General features: G+C 35.8%; 1 protein-coding gene and 1 long non-coding RNA gene across 10 annotated transcripts in view; one reads left to right on the top strand and one right to left on the bottom strand.

The window, feature by feature from the left end:
- The window catches only part of LOC126364463 (ran-binding protein 3), a 280,357-nt gene extending 258,429 nt beyond the window's left edge, over window positions 1–21,928 (bottom strand). The window contains exons 1-3 of one of the 9 annotated variants that reach the window (XM_050008064.1): window positions 15,347–21,928; window positions 13,766–13,846; window positions 12,925–13,054 (exon numbers count right to left, since the gene is read on the bottom strand). The gene's annotated coding sequence lies outside the window, so the exon portion shown is untranslated. Of the gene's footprint in view, window positions 1–2,006; window positions 2,141–12,924; window positions 13,055–13,765; window positions 13,847–15,346 lie in introns of all 9 variants that reach the window. The other 8 variants (XM_050008059.1, XM_050008060.1, XM_050008061.1 and 5 more) reach the window with 8 other exon arrangements.
- On the top strand, window positions 1,603–11,842 carry LOC126364561 (uncharacterized). The gene is made up of 3 exons (XR_007566251.1): window positions 1,603–1,651; window positions 9,138–9,218; window positions 11,561–11,842. It is a non-coding gene; the product is annotated as an uncharacterized LOC126364561 (long non-coding RNA).
- Window positions 21,929–26,131: the final 4,203 nt, after the last annotated feature.

The following is a 26,131-nucleotide window of genomic DNA, read 5'->3' as shown; positions in this document are numbered from 1 at the left end:
CAGATAGGCACAACAAAAGCACTGTTGGGAAGTGAGCTTTCAGCTGAGAAACCCTACATTGGACAGAGAGAGAGAGAGAGAGAGAGAGAGAGAGAGAGAGAGACTAGCCCTCAGCAAACTGATTGTGGAGTGTGTGTGTGTGTGTGTGTGTGTGTGTGTGTGTGTGTTGGCCTATAGCCCACTTTCTAATGGTCTTTTTGTTGTGCTTATCTGCAACTCAGTATGTCCGTTGTGTAGGGAATAGCAACTATCCTTTCCATAATATAGATAAATAGTACATTGTGTTATATGTCCACATGCAATTATCTGTTAGGAAAGATCACTTTTACTTAATAGCAGTGCTTGTATCCACCAACTGAATAAACCATAGTAGAAGCTATAATTCAAATCAACTGTTCTTTATATGTATGGAATCTTAAATTGCGGTATATAGAAGTAAGTATAAGGTAACAGAACATGCAACTAATATAACTAATGAAACTTCAGATATTTGGCACACACTTTAGTATATTCATTAAAATGAAAAAAAAAAAAGTAAGACGAAACAGGTTAGCTGCTCATTTGCTGTGCAATTATGGAAAAATACCTTCAGGTTCTTCCTGTTATTACTATAAGAAGTAACTTAATTTACATTTGCTTCTCCACCAGAAAATTTTGGAAATTTAATAAACTTTATTTAAATAAAAATTGTGAGAGAGATCAAGATGTGCTGCTCATTCCCACATACACCTAGCCTTCTTTTCAGGACAATTTTAGGGGCATGATAGACTATGGATGGTTGTGCTTCCACAACACAATTCAATTTGCAAATTGTTTGTTTTACATAGTTGTTTATGTTGAGCATAACCCCCACCATTGTCATGAATTTTGGTTTAACTCTCACACGCACACACACTGTACATTAAGTGCATGTAATTTAATTACCTTATAAATTGCACAGTTAAATGTATTTTTTTTAAAAAAAGCCAGTAGCATTTTAACCACTTTTCTTTTTTCACGTCTAGCCTTCAGCAATTACAGAGCTCTAAAGCACAATGTTGTCACTGAACACAATTTTTAAAATATTTCTTAATGAATAGAACAGTAATAAGTTGATAAAGTCATAGAAGTCTTGAATCACAAATAGTATCACATCTTTTATATATTCATTTTCATAGAGAAAATGATATTAAGAAAATATGAAAGAATGAGGAGAGGAAGATGTTCTCTCCATCCATGAATCTTCTCTATGACATTCTGCACAATTTTCACAGACATATAAATAAATTTATTAGAATACTTAAATTAAGAATTCCTCCCCCCCCCCCTCTCTCTCACACACTCACACTCACACTCACACTCACAAACACACACACAAACACACACAAACTTGTTTAAGTGAATTTATACATTCAATAATAAGACATCAAATAGCAAATACTGAGTAATCAAACTGCAAATTATCAAATATAACCTTAGACTATCAAAGAAGTACTACTACTTTGTCTTTTGGTTGCTTACATAATTTTTCTTACACCACATGCAAGCAGACCACTCTAACAAGATTATTCTACAATCTAATTATGTGCCTAAATCTTATTACAGAAAGGCACTGCCTGCACTGTCATTTGTGCCAGTCCCTCTCAGTAAAGGTAACACAACAGACAATCAGGTATATGAAAACATTACTAACAAAAACTGTCTTATTTTTCCTTTATCATGCACGTTCTTGCTTAAAATTTGAAGTTTACTATGCAATGATACAAACATTTGGGATGTGCAGGGTTTTTATTACAAAAGCTTCTGTCACTAAACCGTCAAAAATTGTGTACCTATTTTATCAAATGTGTCATTACTCTCATAAACTGCCTACTATTTAATGTCTATGTAGACTATTAGTTTAGAAAACTATTGATAATGCTTCCACTAAATAACTGTGTAGCTTATTTTATAAACCAAAATGTCTTTATTGGGGGATGTAAAACAACGTGCATCCCTAATCTACAGCATGTAAGTACCACACTCACCCTAGACACTTTCGCAGACCAGAAACAATTCTAGTATTCAGAAGGTTGATAGTTTTGATTCGTAAGGGAAAAATGGCCGCAATGATAGCTTTGTTGGTTCCATAGGTGATCTGTAAGGCCCGGATTTTAACTACCTAAAAAACAGTGAAATATGTAAGCATTTATGACCTAAAAATTACGTAATTTTTTATTCATTATACAGTAATACAAAATTCACTTCCCACAATATTGTAAGTATAGTTCTTTCTTTCTGTAGGGTTTGTGGCTAATTTACACCAATTTTTTGAATGTCTGAATGTTTTATTTTCTAAACACAAATTACAGTGAAAAGATCATCTATCAAAACAGTAAAACAATGTTTTTGTTTCTACATCGTACTTAAAGCATTTCACACCATTTAATACCGTATGTCAATCTTCAGTATCTGCAAAGTTGCACTGGATCACAAGGTGCATTTTCAGGTTTTCCATTGCCAAAGATCTATGGTTTTCGCTAAGGATAGTTTTGTACCTGAAAAAGCTCCTCTCCACTTCACAAGACGTCACGGGAGCATATTTGAAGGCAGCCAGGTCACTGGAGTTCAGCTTTGTTTCAGTACCTTTAAAATGTTGCGGCATTCCCTGAAAGACTGTCACTAATTTTGCACAGTGTAGAATATCCAGGATTCCGTTGGAGAACACTTTGCAATTTGGTTTTCACTTTGTCAGCCACATGGCCACGAGCTCGACTCAACTAACTCTGTACATGTTGCACAATACTCAGGGTCTCACATTGCTGAGTGTCAACAGCTTCCAGTTGATTGATGGGTTTTGATATCACTGAAAAATTGGTGTTGATGTATGCCAAGTTTCGAGACAATCCATCTGTAAAAACTTCTTGCACAATTTTGATAGCACTTCAGTCGTCGCTATCAAGCTCACAGAAGATTGCCTTTATTTGGGTGTAGTTGGTGCAGTAATACTCAGCAGCATTAAGCCAAGAACCCCATCATGTAAGAACAGGTTTAGGTGGGAGGGGCATTGAAGGTGCTTGTTCCTTGAATTTCTGCACATGTAGCAGAGCCTTCACATAGATTTTTCTTGTCCACGTCAGGGTAATTTGATCGCACCTCTTCAGCAATTCTGTGCAACGCATGTGCAAGACAAATGGTGTACACCATACTGGGGTAGAGAATCTGAAGCTCTTTGGGTGCTTTAGCCACATATGAAGCACCTTCTGTTACAAGCAGCAAAACGTTATCTCTATTCACACCATCAGGCCACAGTAGCTTCAGAGAGTTCTCAAACAAAACAGCAATCATCGAATTGTTTATTCTATCACGAGCTTCACACATTAGTAGGAACATATCTCCAGGGCCATCGACTTTTAGAACAACAACATTTGCAATATATCTACCACTAATATCCGTAGTTTCATCTATCGACAGCCAGATCTTTTGTTCAGCAATAGTAATTCATATTTTGTTGAGCACATCACTGTAGCATACGGATAAAAAGTTCTTTCGCAGTGTAGATTCATCTGGAACTGGATGCATTGTGTACTTCTCCAAGAACCGTCTGAAGCGTGGATTCTTCAGCTTTCCCAATGAGATGTTGCAGGACACCATCATCTCACACAAATCCTTGCAGAATGATTGCACGGTTGACAATTGACCTGTCTGTTCAAATAACAGTGTTTGCCTGCTGTTATTTTCAGCACTTCGTTTCACACAGCTGCTGTGTTTAGTGGTATTACAGTGTTGTTTGCACATTTAAAGTGCTTTTCTGCACTAACATTAACTTCACACAGTTTACAAAATAATATTTTCCCATCAGTACTAAAGAACTTCTCTCCAAATTCTAGAACATATCCTCTCAATTTCACGCTGTTGGAGCACTTTCCTTTAGGCATGTTGAACAAGGCAAAGGCCGTATTCAAACTGGTTACTGGGAGCACCTGTGCGACTGCGAGGATTATTACGACAGAAGCCACCTTTGTTGGCTCAGAGTGAATTGTCAACTCTGTGCAACAATGTTTTATGTTCGCGAAACAACTGTTGTGGTACACCAATTTTCTGTTACAGTCCTGAGAAATTAAGCTGTGTACTAATTTATCTGTTTATCTTTCATAATAGCACATTAAATATTGTCTCATGAGCAACATATTCATTTTCTTATTTGTGGGTCCCGTAAGATAGGAGAAAAACAGTATATAAATTTTTGGCAAAAGTCGATGGAAATATCACCTATTGTACTTAAAGTTCGCCCCAATATGACATATTTCTAAAGTTTGTTGAAATATGGCTTTATATGCACAATCAAAATAATTTTTTGACACTAAAATGCCTAGATTTGTGTATAAATTAATGTAAATTTCACCCTATATAGTTCTGAAAAAAATTGACTTGTCATTAAAATCCGGGCCCAAGTGATCTGTTAGAAATGTAATAACTGTGACTGAAGAAAAATGCAAACACTGGTTTGGGTGAATATTCAAATGCATAACAGATATCATTCCACAAAGAAACCTGGATTGCTTATGCCATTGAGCAGCTAACACATTCGGATCTGGAGATCAATGGTGATCTGGGTAGTGTCTTTTTTGAAGTGTGTTGGGTATATCACACAGGACAATTAATATGCATGTACCCAAAGAGGTCCAGCGTAGGCTGTAATTGTCGTATGGCAGTGAAATTTTGTGGATATTCTAATGCTTTTAATGCGGAAGCGATTTATGCTGGAGAAAAAATTAGTTACAGTTTTGGCCACCAGGTGCAAATCTGGCGTTGTGAATGCAAGAAAGTTGTATAGAAGCATTTCCATGAGTCACGGATTAGGAACAGGACATGGGCAAAAAATCTTAGACACGTGAAAAAAGCATTATGATGATAAAATCAACAACTTCTACTTACATAACTTGTTCAGTGAAAGCACTGGAAACATCAATGAAAAAGTGCCAGATTTACACCTGGTGGCCAAAACTGGAAGTAATTTTTTCCAGCATAAATTTGTTCCACATTAATGAATTAGCATATCCACCCAGTTTCACTGTTATATGATAATTACAGCTCATACTGGACCTCTGTGAGTAGCTGCACTTCACTTATAACCACCCAGTAATTCAATCTTCTGGATTTCTGTGACAAAACTTCTCACAGAATATTCAAATTCAGCTGTTTCCAGAAAATCTGTCATTTTACTTATGGAGATCATTTTGTGATATAGACAAACACACAGCACACACTGTCTTTTTAGTAACAGCATCACAATTTATACAGTAAACTTTCCCCTTCTAAATACTTTTACCTGGATTAACACGTTTATTCAAAATTGTTGGAATCCCACATTTTGCATTCATTTTTAGTTTAGTTTAAATCTGATGTGTTAATTAAATTTTTTCTTTCTGACTACTCAGCTTGAAATTCCCTTTATTACTTTATGCATGTGCATTGGGTACATTATTGTACACTGACAAGTTCTTAAAAAAAAAACACCTACAAAAATTTAGGTAGAAGGTTGCATACATAGCAGAAAGAACAAAAAATGGAAATATCTAAACAGAAAAATGTGGTGCATGAAGGGCTGTGTGTTCTTTCTCATTTATTCTTCTGCATACATAATCAGTATCTTTTTTGTAACTTATGAACGGACTAGAAAATCGATTTAAGCAATTTGCCATAAAGATACCAGTTTCCATAAACCTACTTAAATGATGTGACCAACTCACTTCAAAAACTTTGAGACAGGGTGATAATTATTAGTTATTGTCCCTCCATTCTCTGTAATTACATTTAGCAGCTTTTTGTGTGTGCTGGAACAGTAATGACATGAAGTGAAACATTCATGTAATTATTCCACCCACCATGAGTTGTCCACTGGACTTCATACACAGTATTTGGAAACACATGATGAGCATTGTTTATTACACATAAAAGGCCATGAAATTATGATCAGCAACATTAAATAAATGAAATGCAGAACTCACACATCAGCAATGTTGGAATTTTCGAAGTGTTATATGCCTTTGTTGCTGGATAATCAGTTCCAGTAGAAAATGGTTACTAAAATGTACACAGCACTAAAGTTGACAGAAAAATCAATGCCTAGTTTTTTATAATAATCTTATCGCATACAAAATTAGGGCACTCTCAAACTATACCATTAATGAAGTACACACACACACACACACACACACACACACACACACACACAGTTAATCTCGTTGCAGAAGACTAATTTGACAGTTCAAAGGATGTATCTAAACACTTTTCTCCAGTTGGTAGTGCGGCAAAAATGTTAGTGGCTACCATCTACTTTCAGTCATCCATCTGGCAATAACAAACAGGAGCAGCATTTAAGTGAGCGTAAAACCCCATCATTTCTAGATGTGCTTGGGAAGAACAGCCATCCACAGACACTCACATTATGCAACAAGTCTCTAAATTTCCTGATTTGTAGATGAAGCTGGATGTATGTATGAGAGAGCAACATATGACTTGTCTTATAAAATTCATGCTCAATACAGTATAAAATAAGTCTTACCACAATGCTCGGTGCCTTTCTTGTAGTATTTCCAACAGGAGTTAATGGATTAATTTTGAAATGATTGTACACAGAAACAGCACAGTTTTTCACAAAATTTTCCCTTTTTCACTACTTCCAGTTTGTAAGGATTGCTTTGTGACTGGTTATACTTAAGAATCTAGCAAACAAGTGTTTTATGAGTTAATACTTCATACACAACACTGCCAAAAATTTCCAGACACCATACGGAATACATGCCATGTGGTATTAAGAATTTCATTCAAGGATAGATAAGTGCACATTCAATGAGTTTGCATCAAAGATGTATTTCCTTTCAAACTGAGTCTAGAATAACAACTGAGTAATTTAGAAAGAAGCACCAATGTAGTTGAGAATTTGATTTCACTAGAGTCTCTAAACCCAAAATCCAGGGCCAGCAACATTTTTATGAAGTTGAAACAAAGATAAACATTAAGTCCAATCACCACTTTGGTGTGACTAACAAACAATAGGAAAATTTAAAGTGTACTGAAAAACAAAGCAATTGTCAGAACCTTTTCAATTACAGCAAAGGTCTTCCACTGAAACTCAAGATGTTAAAGTCAACACAAAGTGCTATCACTCAGAGCAACGCAATTAAGTGTTCCATTTCATACAACTCAGCAGCCACTGTTGGGGCAAAAAGTGAAAGCATAATATCAGTTATAACACTGCTAACAGGGCCATCGTCTGTGGAACAGTAGAAAATGTTTTTATGTACTCATTCATTAAGTTATATGATGTGGTGCACAGATTCTTTTGTGTGGAATGTCATTTCTGAAGTATGCTAAACTGAAATTCAATTGGGTATGTGGCTGCCCATTCAAAATTTATGGTCTGAGCCAGTTTTTTTTCCTTTGTCCATTATTAATGATCTGGGCCACAAGGTGCAAGCATAACAACATAATAACAAAAAATAAAAACAAGTGGGTTTTATACACTGGCACAATAAACACCTTTCAAATGTGCACTTGCTCAAGTCAGTTCCACTTCACACTAAGAGTTGGAAAAGGAAGGCATATCTTTAAGTGCTGTTGACCACAATCAACTGCACAGGCAGTTTCTCATGGTGCAATTTGTAAAGTACAGTATTACCAAATGTTCATATAAAAACACTGATATCATGTTGTTTATAGAAAACAACATTTTTCTATTGAGTCAAAGAGATTCTTGCCATTATTGTGAAAAGTGGCAGTTTCACACATCGTATCCACAACATTAATAATAGGTTATCTGATCTTTGAAACAGCATATATGTCACAGACGAAGAATTTCAACTTTTATCATTAAACAGGACCTTTTTTTATGGCTATTTCAAAGCTCTGTTGAAGACCCCACACTTCTGAGGATGTGAAGTGGTTAGAGAGACAGTCACCATGCCTAACCCCTATATCATTCTTCATAACAGTAAACTGGACCCTGAGGAAAAAATTAATTTTCCCAAATGCATTTTTAATCACTTCCCTCTGACCGTAACAGGAAAAAATAATTTGTGTTTCAGACGCAGCTCCAAACTTAGGTTCAGTAAATTTCTCCTTGCACAAAGCCTACAGTTTATGTTGGCAACTATTACTATTGGACATATCAACAAGCAAAGCTTATATGTTTGTTGATATTTGCCCAAGTCTCAAAAATCTAAATATTAGGAACAGATAAACTGTCACACGCTGTTAGTTTACCGAGAAATACAAACCAACTACTTTAAAAGACTTACCAGCAGAGTAAATTAACAGCTTAGTGAAAGAGTTACAAGAGGGCAGGGGGAGGGGAGTTGCAAATGTCCAAGCTTTCTCTCATTTATTCGGAAGCAAAATTCGTTAAGTATCAGAATAATGTACTATATTTCACATCACAAGTTATTTTATTTTAAGAAAAGCAACAGTTTTAAATGCGGAAATTATTCAGTGGAGATAATCCCTCCACACGTTTCAGCAGTTTTTATTATTTCAGGATCTTACTGCAAATATCACTCCCAGTTTTCTTTTATTTTAGTATAGCTGACAGCAAAATTTCAATTGTCATGCAACTCATATCTTTCAAAATGCCATATTATCAGCCCAACTGGATGCACTTGACATTAAACATTACCTTACAGAAATGAGTACTTTTTGTTTCTTAGCGGTTTTGTGGTGGTGGTCATGGCGATGCAAGCTTATCTGCTATCGAACAGATAGCAATCACAAAGTGTTAATGAAAGAGCAATGAAACCAGTACATATGTAGCAACCAAACACACACACACACACACACACACACACACACACACACACACACACACACACACACACACACACACACACACACAGAGAGAGAGAGAGAGAGAGAGAGAGAGAGAGAGAGAGAGAGAGAGAGAGAGAGAGAGAGAGAGCAAGCAGCTAATTTTAAATTACAGAGTAGGTATAATAAACACACAAACTCTTTAAAGCTTACTGGTCAATATGTAAGTTACCCAGAAACTAACATGGGACATAATTTCACACTACTGGGTATATTTTACAAATTTTTTTTTTTAGTTCGATTCATTTTGTGTTCCACTTATCTTGCCTCTATCTTGTGTGACAGCTTATCACAATCATATTTTTTTGTTTAAGGGTGTATGCTGCAAATTGCACAGAACATTTCCACGAGCCTTGAACAATTTTGCTTCAGATCTAGGAACAAAACTCTAGAAGGTAAATCACACAGATTACATTCACTGCCATGTTTATGTTGCTGTTTGTTACAATATGTTGCTGTATAAAAATGTGGCCATCAAATAAACTAGACATCAATAAGTCTGAGTTGCATTAAGCACAATTGTCTGGCTAAATTTATTTACTTTGTGCCAATTCAATTGCACTTTACTATACTGGGTCATTATTCTTTAACTCATGCAGATGAAAACTATTTCTGCATTACTAAGCTGCTCAAGTGATGCCTGGGAACTAACCATAGATACAGCCTAGATAGGAGTAATGTCAGACAGGCTACATTACCTCTATGGTTTGTAAATTCCACATGCATTAGTTTAATGTAGCCAAAAACTTAACACAATCTTGTATGTAATGGCAGATGAGAACAGAGGCAATGCATTTTTATTGTCAAAATTGAAATTATTGAAGATTCTTTGCACACTATTCATGTTTACAGTAGGTTAGAAGAGGTTCCCTTAAACAGTTGCAAACAAATTTGATAAACAACTACAGCCCTTTTTTTAGAATAAAGGTTGAGGTGACGGTAGACTGATCTGTAGCACAACCTTCAGTTGTAGGTTAGGTTGGAATGAGACAATTTGACAGAATTGGTTATGCCAATGAATGTGGATGTTAGCAGTTCAGCTACTTCTACTGCACAGTTCAAATGTTGACACCACACCTGACATTATACCAGACTCAATCTAACAAAATGACAGTTAAGCATGAAAGGGGGGGTCGGATGTCGGATTGCCGCTACGCACAAGCTCAATATGACTCGAGTGACTTCTGCTGTACAGTTCTATGCCGAGTATGTTCATATGTTCCAATTAACATACAGTATCAAGTTCTCTTTGCAGGAACACACTAGTCTTTTCACTTCAACAATTAATTTCACATGTTCTGTACAAGAAACATACCACACACAGAAACAAAAAATATAACAAAAAAATAGCAACAATAATATTAAGGACCACAGCTGAAGCAGTAGAACGATTTGACAACTATGGACAAGAGGGAAGGTGTGACCAAACTCATGCACTGATTCATTGTTATAGCTGCCCTGTAAACAACTAGCTGTCAGTAACTCCATTATTGTGATGTTTAATATACTTTACACTGTGAGTTCAGCTGTAAATCATGTGACACAAACTTATTATTTCTATGGAACAAAAAATATTGTAAACTTTAAAGGTTATGACCACCATTTGTCTTTTAGGCAAAAATCGTTGAATAGTTATTTATCTGATCACATTTTACGCAAGTATTTATGACACAATTTGTCTCCATGCTTCTTTCATTGGGTACTAACAACCAACAGTTGACATTTCCTTGTGCTCACATAACACCATATGGCAAATAGTCAAACATTGCTGCACAAAACAAATAAGTAATAGCAGCGCAACTATTCTAGACTGTCCGCCAGTTGATAAATATGTTTTAATGGGAACAGATAAATGTTGAAATATCATTACTAATGGGAAACAGGTCCAGAAATAATGCTGTGATGACAAATTTGATACCAGACAGAGTGGCAGTTATTTCTACTTCTAGTTTCAGAAAACCATTAGGCACAGCAGATTCTGTAAGAACCAAAAACTAGGATGGGCATGATCACAGATGATCACATGAATGTGCACTTTGATAAATTCTGATTTTGGCTAATACAATGAACATTAATCTATACAAATAATTTACTTTCATATATTGAAGCAACATTCAATTGAAAGTTGCCAAAGCAATTATACATTTTCAACTGTCAATCAGCACTAATCTTTTAGCAATTCCACTCTGTGGAGATCATACCAGTGTCATTGGATAAAAATTAAAAAACAACTTTCCCCACTTGGTACACTTGTGCCGAAACTGTTCTGGTGATATTTGAAACATTAAATCACAGCCTGAATAGCAACATCCATGGGCATTATATATACAGTGACAAAACAATTTATAGACATATCTTATTTGTGTGGGGGTGGCAGAGGATGATGGTATGGCACTATTGCCTGGGAGACCTTTCTGCCCAAAATGTCCAGCTATAACAGCTAAATATTTTTCAGGCTTTATATAACCTTTGGTATTAACTGTTGTAATTAAAACATATGCAAACAGTTTTAATCATGAACTTTATTTACTAATGCAGACCACTACTTACTGAGTGTTCAGTCTAAGAGGACTCTTGGCACAGTAACTGACAAGAGTAGCTATTTCAAAATACTGTGTTGGTACACTAAAGCCACATTGTTTCCATGCAATTTTTTCCTATGGTTACAAATGTATACAGTGAACATTCAGGTTTCAATATTTATAATTAATAATACAGCCTTGTTTACATTTGACAGGGGTCAAATGTTTGATTTCAACTGATAAGCTGCTCCTGCCAGCCACTGTTCGAAGAGTCTTCTTAGAGGGAACAATTAATACTCAGCACCCACTGTTGGCATAAGAAAACATATTTGCGGCAGAATTACACCTGCAGGGCCACATGTTACTTATCAGCAAGTCATATTCAAAACTGTGCACTGGTATAAAAATTGTTATGGTTCTGTATGATTATTTCTTTCATTCTCTCTCTTCATGTATTTTTATGGTGTCTAAATATATTTCACCAATACACATAAATAAATTAATAAATAAATAACTGCAAGATAAAATGACTTAAAAGAGAGAGATGTCCCTATCAAATACAGAAAGAGAGAAACTTTATATTCATAATCAAGCATTTTCAAAATTTTCAGGAAGGGAAAGAAAGACAATGGAGAAAAGGGAGCAAAAAAACTACAAACAATCACTGGTACTGTTCTAACTTTGTCCCCTCTTGGCTCTTTTTTAGGATTAGGAGCTAACAATGTCACATCTACAGACATCAGACATGTCCAACTGAAACATTGCACCCCCCCCCCCCCCCCCACAGTTGGTGGTAAGTTAGCCCATTGGACAGCGCATCAAAAGCTGAACACAGAAAAAGCATGAAAAAAGGAAGAAGGTGTACAGAACTGTAGAAAAAAGAAGAAAAATAAGAACAGTGAACAGCCCAACACAGAGAATCATTGTTATCCACAGTGTCACGGTTGTGTGGTCAGGATGTTAAGACTGTGAAGCATCATATCTGGGTTCAAATCTCACTCGTGCACTATATATTTATTTATTTCCTTCCACAAAATTACAATTACAAACTTTCTGCCCGGTCATTGATGTGTGTGTTCGCTGTATTGAAGTGCTTGCTTGTGTGTGTACGCCCGCTGCTCACAGCTTTGCTTCTCCCAGTATCTCATCTCCTACCTTCCAAACTTTACAGATCTCCTGCGAACCTCACAGAACTAGCACTCCTGAAAGAAAGGATACTGCGGAGACAGCCTGGGGCTGTAGAGCACTTGCCCGCGAGAGGCAAAGGTCCCGAGTTCGAGTCTCGGTTGGGCACACAGTTTTAACTTGCCAGGACGTTTCATGTTTCATTACCATTCAAGCTGAAGGATCTAGGTCAATGCTATATGTTTCTTTACTATCGCTCATAGCAAGTTATAGCAAGGCTGCCCTTGAAATGTCTTTAATTTTTTTCCCTCCTCCTTCTCTCTTCAACAATGACTGGGATACTACCAGGATAAAAGTAAAATATGCTGCTACTGTCTAACCTTCAACTGTCAAAACAATGAAGGCAGCAAAACTTTACATTTATTAAGTTACTCTGATACAACATAGCGCATACCCACACTCTGAGGCTTCATAGTATCTTCTGTTGTTCTTTGATTGGAAACTCTAACAGTCCTAACAATGCACGTCTCATCCTTACAGCTGATCATCAGTGCTGAGAAGTTATGCACACGAGGTCTGGTAAACTGCAAACATTCAATTGTGCAAATATGAAATCAGCTCCTGCCTATTATGGACTAATGCTACAGTAACTTCATTCTAGCAAGTCCTCTCCCACAGTGTGACACACCTTTTTCAACTTGATTCTAGCAGTCTATATCTAGCAACATTACTTCCTTAATTTTCATTGTAGGAAAAACAGAAGAACTAACCAGGTTAATCATATTGAGGTTATTTGTAAAAGCATTATTTTGCCCAAACTTGCTTCAACAGTAAATAAATGTGAGAGTCCCTCCTCAAATGGCTCTGAGCACTATGGAACTTAATATCTGAGGTCATCAGTCCCATAGAACTGCTTAAACCTAACTAACTTAAGGACATCACACACATCCATGCCCGAGGCAGGATTCAAACCTGCGACCATAGCAGTCGCGCAGTTCGAGACTGAAGCGCCTAGAAACGCTCGGCCACCACGGCAAGACTATTATGTTTCAGTGCTAATACACCATCAATAGCTGTTTTGTTTAGGAGTTCATTTGGCCACTCACATTCCTGCCTGCTTTGTGTTTCAGAAATGATAATTAAAAATTTTGTCTGGAATGCTCCTGCCAAACTGCTTATATAATGACACAGACCCTTTAAATGGGCTTTTCAACCATTTTAAATTATCTTTGAAGATTAATACAATTATATAACTATATAAAAAAATACACTGCACAACGTTAACAGTAATGTACCTGTGTTTTCCCTAAGAACAGATTTCAGACTTACTTCTTTGGATATAATATTTTAATTTCTAATGAGGATATATACAAAACCTGAAACACAAATCAGCTGTAAATTATTTTCTGTGAAAACAAAGACACCTTAAATGCAAAAATATGACTACATTAGATAAATTAAATGTGCAGTTTAGCAATTAATAAAGGTATTAAGTAACAAAGACATCAAGTTATAGTATTGTGGTTTGCTGTAAAACTTAAATGTATATCATAAAATACTAGGCACAAGAAATATTTCACCTGTAAGATTTCACTCAACAACCACATTCTTTATCAGAATTTTTTTATTTTTTTTTTTTTTACAGTTAATAATGAAGAAACGTAAACAGGCAAACAATACAACAGAAGCAGTTACAGAAGAAAAAGCTCAGCCTATTGACACAGGTGACCTTTCTGATAGTGATGAAAATCAAGGATTTGGAAGTTGGCTGCGTTCTTCGGAAGGCGTGGAATACATGAGACTGTTTGTTATAGCAAATTCTTTTGTGGTCTTTTTGACAATGGCTTGGCCACACATGTCTCAGTTTTTGGATATCATTAGGTCACTTTTCTGAGGACTGAACTAAATGATACTACACAAAAACTAAAAGAAAATTTCAAATTCTGTAAAATTGAAACACTAGTCACATATCAGACAGAAAGTCACAGGCATTGCAAAGTTTTGCAAACTGGTAATCGTTATGCTTCCTCTCGCAGGTATGTTTCGAGGAGTGTTCCTCATAGGAATTTTATTATGGTATAGCACAAGTGTGTTTAAAACAATGGACAGTTACTTTCGAGATGAATTCAAGAAGTACCTCATGAAGCAGCAAGAAGAACATAAACACATGGAAGCAGGTATGACACTTCAGCCTCAATGTGACACAGCACAACAATCATATAACGAAAAAAGTGCAGAGGCTAATCATATGCGTGGCATTACATATACACCAACTGACGTAGGTAGCCAAATCAAAAGTGTGACAAAAACAGAGGAGCGCAACATCCGTATCACAGAAAACGTCGAAAGGAAATACGTTCATGAACCAGGTAATGGCTGTGAAGCACCAAATACAAAAGAGGGAAAAGTCAACGGTGATACAGAAGAACGACAATTATTGGACGAGCATCTAGACGCATGTTTGCAATCAATCGCGAACGAGGATACTTGTAAAATGCCATAAAAAATGAGCGACAAATTTCAACGTTCAAATAAAAGAGAAAGCTCACATGTCCAACAAACTAAATCTCACATTTCAGTTTCACTGAAGCACAACAGCCAAGCGTCGGAAGGCTTAGTGCACACGATACTAGGTATAGCGTCTTATCTTGAAGAGTCAAACGTAAAGATGAGAATGCACTGTTATTACTATCACACAACGATTTTCATCTTTTCTTGAATACTGCTAAACATAATGTACAGAACAAATAAATCGAGGACCAATGCATCAACGTTGACTTCTATCACTTGTATTCTCTCCTGCAAGAAATAATACACTGTAAAGCTGCCACACATTTATTCAGAGATTTATAGGGACAATATTAAACATTAATTACCTTGTTGCGTTTCAACCTACTATCGAGCTGAAACACCTTTGTTATCAACTATCACAACATCTTTTCAAAACATGTAACCCGCCATATTATATATAATTGTAATCATTGGATACAAAGCAAATCATAGATGACGTCTAACCGGCAATTTCAATGATAGTACATCAGGACTGCGCAAAGATTACACAAAGTAAGTGCCAAAATCATCGAAAAATATAATGCACCAGGGCAGACAAAGAAAATGATATCGTTCGCTACATAAAATTCTCCTATTTAACCATCGTCTTCTGTGAGCTTCTAAGAGATAAATGCAAATGAGGGCTGGGCATAACAAATTGATGAAAAACCAGAAAAGAAATTTAGCATTCGAAACATAATTTAACGATTTTTTCAGGTATTTACGACACTGCCAGACAAAGACATGTGTCCTAGCGAATACCAATGAAGATTTCCAGGATTTACTTCAAAGCATTTTATCAACATCTCCCTAGAATTCATTGCAGTAGTGTAGGGAACAGGGATACTTAACTTTTCGCTGTCGTAGTAAAACGCAGCCAGGTGATGGAGCACTTTACATCAAACAGTATACGATTATTTGGGATATCAAGAAGTCGACTGCCACCTCTCTATTAAGCCTTACCAAACCTTGTTAGTAGTGTTCTGCAATTCACATCCTATATGTTAAATTTTTGTTTTGTACTTACGTCAACAGCCTCCTGTATTCTTGAAAGGAAAGGTACAGTGCATTAATTCTTGTAAGTGGCAAAATGTGTCCACCAGTAACGATAAAGTATGGTATTTTCATAGAGTAAAGGTTGTGAAACATCAGGCAAAGTCATAATATTTTACAGGACTATGTATATTAAAGTTAGGAAAACGAAATATGGGCTGTAATTCACCAGAATAACTAGTTTCAATGTTTCATAGTATGGTCACAAACATTTTTACAGAAGAAATAGTGAACAAGTTATGTGCAGTGTGCCGCTGAAAGTTGTTTAGGCATACATGATGTATCTGAAAGTTTAATGTGTGGCAAAATAATAATAAGACATGTACATTGTGTGTGACCAAATAATTAATGTCTTCCAATACCCTATACCGAGCATACTGCTAGTAAAAACATAAATGATGATGACAGTAATACATAGTAGTAGATTAACTATTACTGCATAAAGACAACTCAATATTAATGGCAGAATCCAAGCCATTTTATTGCATGAGCAGAGAAAAATTCTGTTGGAAAATTTTAATGTCGACAAATGGCAACAACGTGCCTCTGTAAGAAGAAAGCCTGATAAATGGGTATAAGCGTGACTATCATTTCCAGAATTGTTATCTTTGAAGAGCTCATTTATATAATGAGAAATGTTAGCTTGATAATATAAAGACTAAAAAAATCATTGCATATAATAAATTTTATCTTAAGCACCACTCATGTTAATTTTTGTTGCTAATTGTTAACCTGAATACCAGCATCATACAAAATTAGCTTAATGAGCAGCAAATAAATACTTGGTATCATATGATATACAAGAAAAAATACGTTTTTCCTAAATAATTAACTATTTTGTAAATTTAGATCATCTACAAATTTGTGTATTTCGTTTACAATAGCTGACTACTAATAAATTTATAACAGGCTTTAGCTTATATAGTTCACAAATATTAAGTTAACAGATTTTCATCACTATTCAGTTATTACTAAGTTTGAGTATCATATGTATATTTCATTATTTAGTATATAGGTTAGGAGTTGCAATAACAATGTCTTACAACTAAATTTAGATTTGAAAAAATATTGTAATTAATCTTTTCCAGAGTCTATCTCTGTAATCCAAATGGATAAATTTGTTAATGGGTGCCAAAAAAACTATGTTAAACCATGTGCTTCTCTACATCTCAGTGATGAAATGTAAAATGAACATCATCATTTACAATGGTCTCACAGTTTCTGAAAATTACACTTTAAACATAATTATAAATTCAAATATTTCCTTAAAAATTCCGTTTTCAGGGCTAAATTATGTGTGTTCTAAGGAATGCCAGAATGCTTATAAATATGAAAATTTCCCTGTAAAATTTTTCTGAAACTTTCCAATGAAATGAGAGACAACTACCATTTTTTTCTCTCAATGTACTTTTAGGCCAAAAAAAGTAGCACATTAGTGTATTAAGACCAGTTCACACTTGCTGTCACTTCATGTCACATCACATCGAAACATTTCATAATGCATTTCAAATGCCTATATTCACACAACTGTCAACATCATGACACATCAAGGTTTAATGGGAAGAAAGATTTGATGGTTTCAGCGTTTGCTAACGTCGGAAATTTACTTACTTCACTGCATATATTCTACATCTACATCCATCTATATCCATACTCCGCAAGCCACCTGACGGTGTGTGGCGGAGGGTACCCTGAGTACCTCTATCGGTTCTCCCTTCTATTCCAGTCTCGTATTGTACGTGGAAAGAAGGATTGTCGGTATGCTTCTGTGTGGGCTCTAATCTCTCTGATTTTATCCTCATGGTCTCTTCGCGAGATATACGTAGGAGGGAGCAATATACTGCTTGACTCTTCGGTGAAGGTATGTTCTCGAAACTTTAACAAAAGCCCGTACCGAGCTACTGAGCGTCTCTCCTGCAGAGTCTTCCACTGGAGTTTATCTATCATCTCCGTAACGCTTTCGCAATTACTAAATGATCCTGTAACGAAGCGCGCTGCTCTCCGTTGGATCTTCTCTATCTCTTCTATCAACCCTACCTGGTGCGGATCCCACACTGCTGAGCAGTATTCAAGCATTGGGCGAACAAGCGTACTGTAACCTACTTCCTTTGTTGTCGGATTGCATTTCCTTAGGATTCTTCCAATGAATCTCAGTCTGGCATCTGCTTCACCGACTATCAACTGTATATGATCATTCCATTTCAAATCACTCCTAGTGCGTACTCCCAGATAATTTATGGAATTAACTGCTTCCAGTTGCTGACCTGCTATTTTGTAGCTAAATGATAAGGGACCTATCTTTCTATGCATTCGCATCACATTACATTTGTCTACATTGAAATTCAATTGCCATTCTGTGCACCATGCGTCAATTCGCTGCAGATCCTCCTGCATTTCAGTACAATTTTCCATTGTTGCAACCTCTCGATACACCACAGCATCATCTGCAAAAAGCCTCAGTGAACTTCCGATGTCATCCACTTCATTTTGCTATTATACTTTTTTTAGTGGTAAACTGCATATGTTCCAAAACAAGTTGCATATTTTTCCCATTAATTATTCTTTCACAGACACAGTCTGATATCAGAAAGTGCAAAATCACTCTGGTTTTACAATAACAGCTCAGAACTAATGCCCCCATTGTGAATAAATAAGAACATTAGTTGATAAAGCAGTTTTTGTTAAATAACATTTTAAGTGAAAAAGTCAGCTGTAATGAAGAAGAAGAATACAGTTTCTTTCGATGTTATTACTTACATGAGCAAAAAAACACATTGGATAAGGTAAATGGGCTTTATTTATTCTCTTACAAATATTGTTTGGTATGTCTGCAAGTACATATTTTTGTCAAAAAATAAATGTCTGTGTTTTCCAATGTTATTTCATTTTTGGCACTTTACCACAAAAAACTGATCAAGAGAATACGTTATGAAATTTGCTTTGGCCATCAACAAACTTTATACTTGTTAGCCATTCCATTCCAATATTACACTCCGATTTTCTGCATTATGGATAGTAAATGACAGCTTCACTTTCACCATTCAGTACAGGGCAAAGTGAACCGATGTGGCCCAATATTATGTTACAGATAGTGTGAATACATTCTAATGTGACAGGGACATGATGTGTCATGACATGGCAGCCAATGTGAATTGGCCTTTCGGCTACCATACATGAAACAGAATACATTTCCTCCAAAGATTGTGAAACAGTTAGTAAACATAATTTCAAACTACCCATTCAGTTCCAGTTATCTTCTACAATATGTGAGTACCAATGTGAACATTATTTAGCAATAGGAAAATCTCATGTGTCAGCAATAAATACAATAAGTCCATATACTGACAGTGATATCAGTAATTTAATTTTTCAGACACTTAGAGCACTTCACAAGACAAAATAACAAATATATTGATAAAGGATTGGTTTGTTTGATTTGAGGGAGGGGACCAAACAGTGAGGTCATCGGTCCAATCAGATTAGTGAAGGAAGGGGAAGGAAGTCAGCCATTCCCCTTCAAAGGAATCATCCCAGCATTTACCTAAAGCAATTTAGGGAAATCATGGAAAACCTGAGTCAGAATGGCTGGACACAGGTTTAAACTGTCGTCCTCCTGAATGTGAGTCCAGTGTGCTAACTACAGTACCATTTTACTCAGTGATAAAAGGATTCGCTAACCATGTAGAAAATTACTTCTATGGATATTATGGTAATGGGATACTACAGTCCAACATATATGTATAAAACATAGACTGTACTGAGAAAAATGATGATGGATAGAAACTTCCTTGCTTAATTTGAGGAATAATCAAATCTGAGTATGAAATGAAAATATGACAAATAATATTAGGCATGTGTCAAATGCCACCTATTCTAAGTTCGATCTTTAGACTATGTAACTGTGGTTAGTCTGATACCAGGAAAAGACTTCTTCTGCACAGTTATCGTAAATGATGAGATTAAAATATATCACTTCTTGAGCACATTTTGGAAAATGTTGTTTTGATTGTGAAATTCTTTGTTTCTGTAATATGTAGTAGTTATAGTATTGCAAAATGTCTCACAATAAAGTAAATTAAATTTTTTGCAGGTGTAGGAACTAAATTTTCTGCTGAATAACGTTTGGAACACTTTTACCATGAGAGATGTGTTTCTTATACATTGAAAATAAATGACTTAAATCAGTTTGTTTTAGAAATATACACATTTCGATCAGATTTTTTTTGTCTTTCTGGAGACAAAAAAGTTTTCTCTACATTGTCAACAAAAAGGTAATTATTATGCAGTTGATGCTTGTAAAAGGCATCCTTTTCTAACATCACCTTGTTTTATAGAAATAACGAATACCAGCTGTACTATCGATTCTTGTATAGGTGAACATTATATCAGCTGTTTAACAGAATGAACTTCAGATAATTTTGTAAACGATGTGTTATGTTTCAGGCTAAAATATGTAAAAGGAAATTAATTTGTTAGTACGCTTTACATACAGTTAAAATTATTCTTCTATTAGAAATGTTTGAAAGTACGAAATATCAGCATATTTAAAATACCTATTATTAATTGCACAATCTAATGCTAATTATTAAGTGCTAATTATTAAGTTTATTTCTGGATTCAATTATAAAGTAATGTAATATCTTGGTGATGATTCTTCTTTTGAAAGGAATTTTGTAAAATCTTTTGCTTTTTAAACTCTTTGGCATAGTGTGAGTAATGCAGAATGTAGCAGTAGTGGGCATGCCTCCGACTGAAGTGCACATTGTCTACAACAGTGTAATTGATGGTTGTATGTAATTGGAGAGTGTGAAGTCAGTGTGGTGTGGAAGAATGGAATAAAATGAAAGAAAATCATAGCAACAGATAGTACTTCATCATTTATTTAATTACCTGGGATCCAGTAAGTCAAAATTTCAGCTATAAGAATGTACCCATAGACACAGGAACTGCAGCCAACAACAACAACCAAAAAATGAAGATCAATAAAAGGTTTTTCTTATGTATATCTTACACCTATCGATGGTTTTGAAACTAATGAAGGCTCTAAGAAAAATATAATAGTGATATGTGGGAGGGTAAGAGTACATGCTCCAAATTCAAAAACATCCTAGCTGCACATACTAGAAGTAAAATTACTGTTAAATTAGCACACATTTGAACAAACCAAGTCTTAATTGACGATGTATATTTGGCAGCCATAAAGTGATCATTATGTTCGTTACTGCTGTGTAGATTCCTTTAGTCAAATACATGGTTTTTGTCTCATCCACCGGTGCATAAGTGCAGCTATCATTTAATGCATAATGATCCATCCACTACATCGAATAGTTGTATAAAAAGTGAAACAAACTATGTGTTGTTGTTAAAATTACAATGTATTATCGACGATAAACAAAGTTCTTGTGGTCTAATGAAAATGAGTTATTAGTTATGAGACAGGATCTTACTAGTAAGATTGAAAATTGAAGTAGAATCTTTTAGCAGATTACTGCAACTATGTGAGTTGAAGATAATTAATAGGAAAAGAAATTTTTCCCACAAAACATTAATGGGAAGAGTTTTCATTAGAATATGCATTTTGTGTGGTAATTGCTAATAATCTCTATTCATGATTGTGTTAATTCATATACTGAAATGATTGTACATGTGGAAGTGTTGGAATTGTTCAAGACACTCTTCTTTAGTGAATCTCACAGTGACCTATTTAGAATTAATAACAGACAAGTCCAGTTAAAATGAAAAATAAAACAAATAAAAGGTAGTACATAGAGATAAAAACACAAAATAAGAAGAAAAATTAGCATCAATATAATCAATAAACACCATAGGAAAAGATCCAAACAATACCTCTGTTTAATATCATATTATTAACAAAAATAAAGAAGTTTTAAAATTCCATTATGAAATTTTTAAATTACCTTTTAGGTTTGTTCAATTAAATTAACGTTCTTATATTTTTTCTGGAATTTTATATCGTTGGTAACTGGTTTGATTTAAGGTGGTGAGGTGTGAAGGCATAAAGCCTTATAATTTGCTTTTGGAAATATTCAAAGAGCTTAATATATAAAGTAGTCACACTACCATATGCTTCGCTAGCAGGATGTTCGAAGCAAGGAATTAGGCTTTAATGTACTTTCAACGATTTATTGTATTTTTTAATCTATTGCAGTACAATTATGGTCATAAGAATGGTATCTCAAATAAGTGATTCATGGGAACACTGTAAAAGTACCAGTATGCAGTTTTAAACACTTTTTACTAGCCAAAAAACATAAGATATATGTAATAAGTAAGTATATATTGACGTGTTATCGGAAAATATAGATTTATAGAATGAAATGCAGGTGGTTGGGGTATGATCTAGCAGTATGTGATCCTTCTTTATTTTCGCATTTTAAGGAGATGGAAACTAATTCTGTGATTAATCACAACAGGATCATATTTGACATGTTGTTTGATGACAACAAGAAACGTATCTTTCTTTTAGTTTACACAATCTTGAATTTTTGTGAAAGAGAAGACTGTATGTTAGCAATGTCAATGAGATATTAATTGGGTTTTCTTGAAGATAATGCTAATACTGTATTTTTCTTTATCTTTACTAGAAATCTTTTAGGCACTGTATATCTTTTCCATTGTTCAGAGGTAAAATACGAAATTGCACATGGTTGTTGATGTTCATTTGCTTCATTATTTTCCAATAAATGTTTCCACTCTGTTATTTATTCAATGATTAATGCATTTTCAGATCTTACAGCATCATTTACAGGGAGCAGCCAGCATAGTGGCATTAAATGCAGTCGCCTTTCTCTGAATGTAACAGGTAATTTCTATTTAGTATTAGATCTGATTTTTGATAACTGATAGAAAGCGAAATTACTTGGTTGTTTGAGTAAGGCCACTTAGGCCAAGAACATCCTGTTATTTTCCTTTGCAAATCAGTTTTTGGTTGTTACACTAAGACTTGGTCTCCAGTTACCCAAACAGGGAAAGCTTATTGTCCATCATGAATTGCAATTTTGTGCCATAAAATTAAACCTGAAATTTCTTGAACCTGCAAACAATGACCAGTGCCTCCTATACAATTTGGGAATGCATAATGTGGTTCCAAGACACCATTTCAATTGCATAAAAGTTCAGGAGCTGGTCACAGACCACATAAATTTGACCTCTTCTGCCTTAAATGGTTGAGTGAGTAGGCAGTTTCCACCACATTGGGGTTAAACCCAGGAAGGAAGTCAGCATATTCACACTTTTAGGAGCTGTTAGTATGCCTATGGATGCTGTTGGCATGAGCTTCATTTTGCTTAACATACATCATACATATTTTATATTTGTCCAGAAGAAATTATATTTATCAAGCCAACACTGGGTACCATGTGGCATAATTGAAAAAGTTCTTCTAGATACTTCAAGTGTTGATCCCTTGCATCCCATGTCGTGATGGTATTATACAAATAATTAGCACATTGTGTTTAGATGGGCTGTGCTAATGTTCTAAACACTTGAAAAATGACAGGACTGCTTGCATCTCTAAATGGTAATCTATTACACTTTATCATTCCAGATGGCATGTTGAGCAGAAAAAGACTTTGTATTTAAGCACCTAGTAGGAATTACATATGTACATTTCCTAAATCTATTTTTGAGAAATAATTGCCCCCAACTAATTTAACCAGCAATTCTTCAGGATGTAGAGTCAGATATAAAAGATTGCTGAAATGAAGTTTCCAATGACATAAGAGTTGAAAATCTTTGTGGAGGTTCAAACAACTGCTCAAGATCATTGAACAGAATATGCTGAGAGAATTAAGTTCATGATTCTGCAAATCAGGTGGCAGAAATCCACTCAGGCCAAAAATGTTAGCAGATGCTGGTGATGCTGCAGTTAAGTGTACTTAGTTGTTAAATTAATTTGTCCTTAGAATGGTATCCCCCTGAGGGGATAGATGTAGCAGTGAGCGCAGACTCTCGTATGTGTTGAAATTCGTGAGTTACACTGATGCACTCGTAAACTCCACTTTATAAGACGATCGTTAGCTTGCCATGAATGTCAGCAGGTATAGTGGACAGTGGGGCGATTTTGTGCAGTGACACATTGTGGTGTAGTAAAATCACTGACCAGCATAGCTCCATGGATGCCAGGTGTCCGTTCTTGTTGCAAACATAGTTCGTTACATTGCAGTGCAGACAGTGCTTTAGCACTCAGGGCGTGATTTGTATAGATTTTTGGGGCAATCTTCAGTAGCATTACTCAAGGCACAATGAAATGAACTGTCATTGCAGCTACATGTGCCAAATGGCACACATGATTACTATTCTGCCGTTGTGCCCTGTTTAGTTGCAAAAGCTGTGGAACAATTATCACTAACTATTGATCTATTAAACGGGTGGTGACCTTTCACTGACTTTTGAGTAATTAATTGACTGTTAGTACTGTCGATACCAGGTAATCAGAGGGCTAATTGCTGACACTAAATTTGTAGGAACCTGCCAGATGTGACCAAGATGAGTGTAGGACAGACAAGTGGAGGTGCAGTGGTGTAGTCCTTTGAAGCACAAGGATGCTGATGATACATCATTCAATTACCAATCATTTATTAGAAAGAGTTTTACATTCACAAATGTACAGAGTAGGACATCAATGCCTGGCAAGGAATTCGCAGGCACAGGCTCTGGCAATTTCAGAAGTCAGTATTGTGGCCCTAATAGGGTCTGGTAGCTGTCGCATTGCTAAAGCCTAGTGTGGCTGTGGATATCTGTAGGAGCCTTAGTGCCCCTGATGACTGGAGGTGCCCTTAGGCTCAACTTCAGAAATATGCATGCCCATGTTGTCTGTTGCCAAGATGGTGCATAGGTGGAAGACGCAACAGCGATGTGAAGGACAGGCTGAGGGATGGTCCCAGCATACAGTTGGTAATGTGGTACTTCTACTGCCCAGGAGTGGTGGCACAGGCACACTGCTTCCAAGTCAAACAAGTTGCAAATGGGAAGATCGGTTCTTCATTCGTGGAAGATTTGTCTGGCTCTCATCTTCAGCAGTCACCATTGTGACTGGAATGATGCAGCTCATAGAATCGAAGTTCCCTCCACAGCCAGACTGCTGCAGACTTGTAGCAGTGGACTCCAAGGTGGTGGTAGCTGTAGGTATTTCGTTGTATTCCCCAGGACAACCTACAACTAGCAGATCGGACATTCCATCAGTATCTGTGATGCACATAGAGTGAGATAACTTTCACAGTGAATGGAAATAAGGGTTTTATAGCAGTCAACGACATTACTCCTCACGCCCCCAATATGGATGACTGAATGTGTTCCTATCTTCTCTCCTGTCAGCACTCTTGGCTGGCCTAATGTTTAATTTCACGACTTCAGATTGTTCCCCTAATCAAAGTTTGCAGCTTGAAAGGTGTTGTTGTACCATCCTTATGTGGAGTTACTACTTGTAACCTCGTTAGATTGGGCCTTCTGGACACTGTTATGTAAGTTATGAATCTGGAGTTTCCCGGAGTCTTCTCTTATGTGCTATAAGGCAATAAGCTCCCTGTCTTACTTACTTTGGCCTTTCCAGTGTTGACATTGATTAGCCACCTCTATATACTTGGTGGATGTGTTCCATTTAGTGTCGTCCCAAATGGATGTAAGAAAATTTTATTCTTACAGGTAATTACTATTCTGCTGCGTAACATTCTCTGTCCTTCATAAAATACATCCTGAATTTTGCACTTTACTAACCAGTATGTATGTTCTATTAATTCATCCTGCATGGGATATATGTTTTAAAAATTGAAGCTAATTTCATAAGTCTTAATCCCCTTCAATTATCAAGTTATGTGTAATCAGATCTTTAGTCTGCTTAGACCTATGATTTAGCTTTAATTACTCTGTAGCACTGTCTGTTATATTGCAAACGAGGCAATAGGTAACCAATACACACTTACTTCTTGGTGTGGTACCATTCTACCCTTGTAGAAAACGTAAATTACACAGTTTGCGATTAGAATCATTACCGTACTAGAAAGTGATATCTTTTGTACACAACCTGATTATGCTGTTTC

The sequence above is a fragment of the Schistocerca gregaria genome, chromosome 1 (genome assembly GCF_023897955.1).
Source record: "Schistocerca gregaria isolate iqSchGreg1 chromosome 1, iqSchGreg1.2, whole genome shotgun sequence".
Taxonomy (NCBI): domain Eukaryota; kingdom Metazoa; phylum Arthropoda; class Insecta; order Orthoptera; family Acrididae; genus Schistocerca; species Schistocerca gregaria.
The sequence above is the reverse complement of the archived record's forward strand: the minus strand, read 5'-3'. Positions and strand labels throughout refer to the sequence as shown.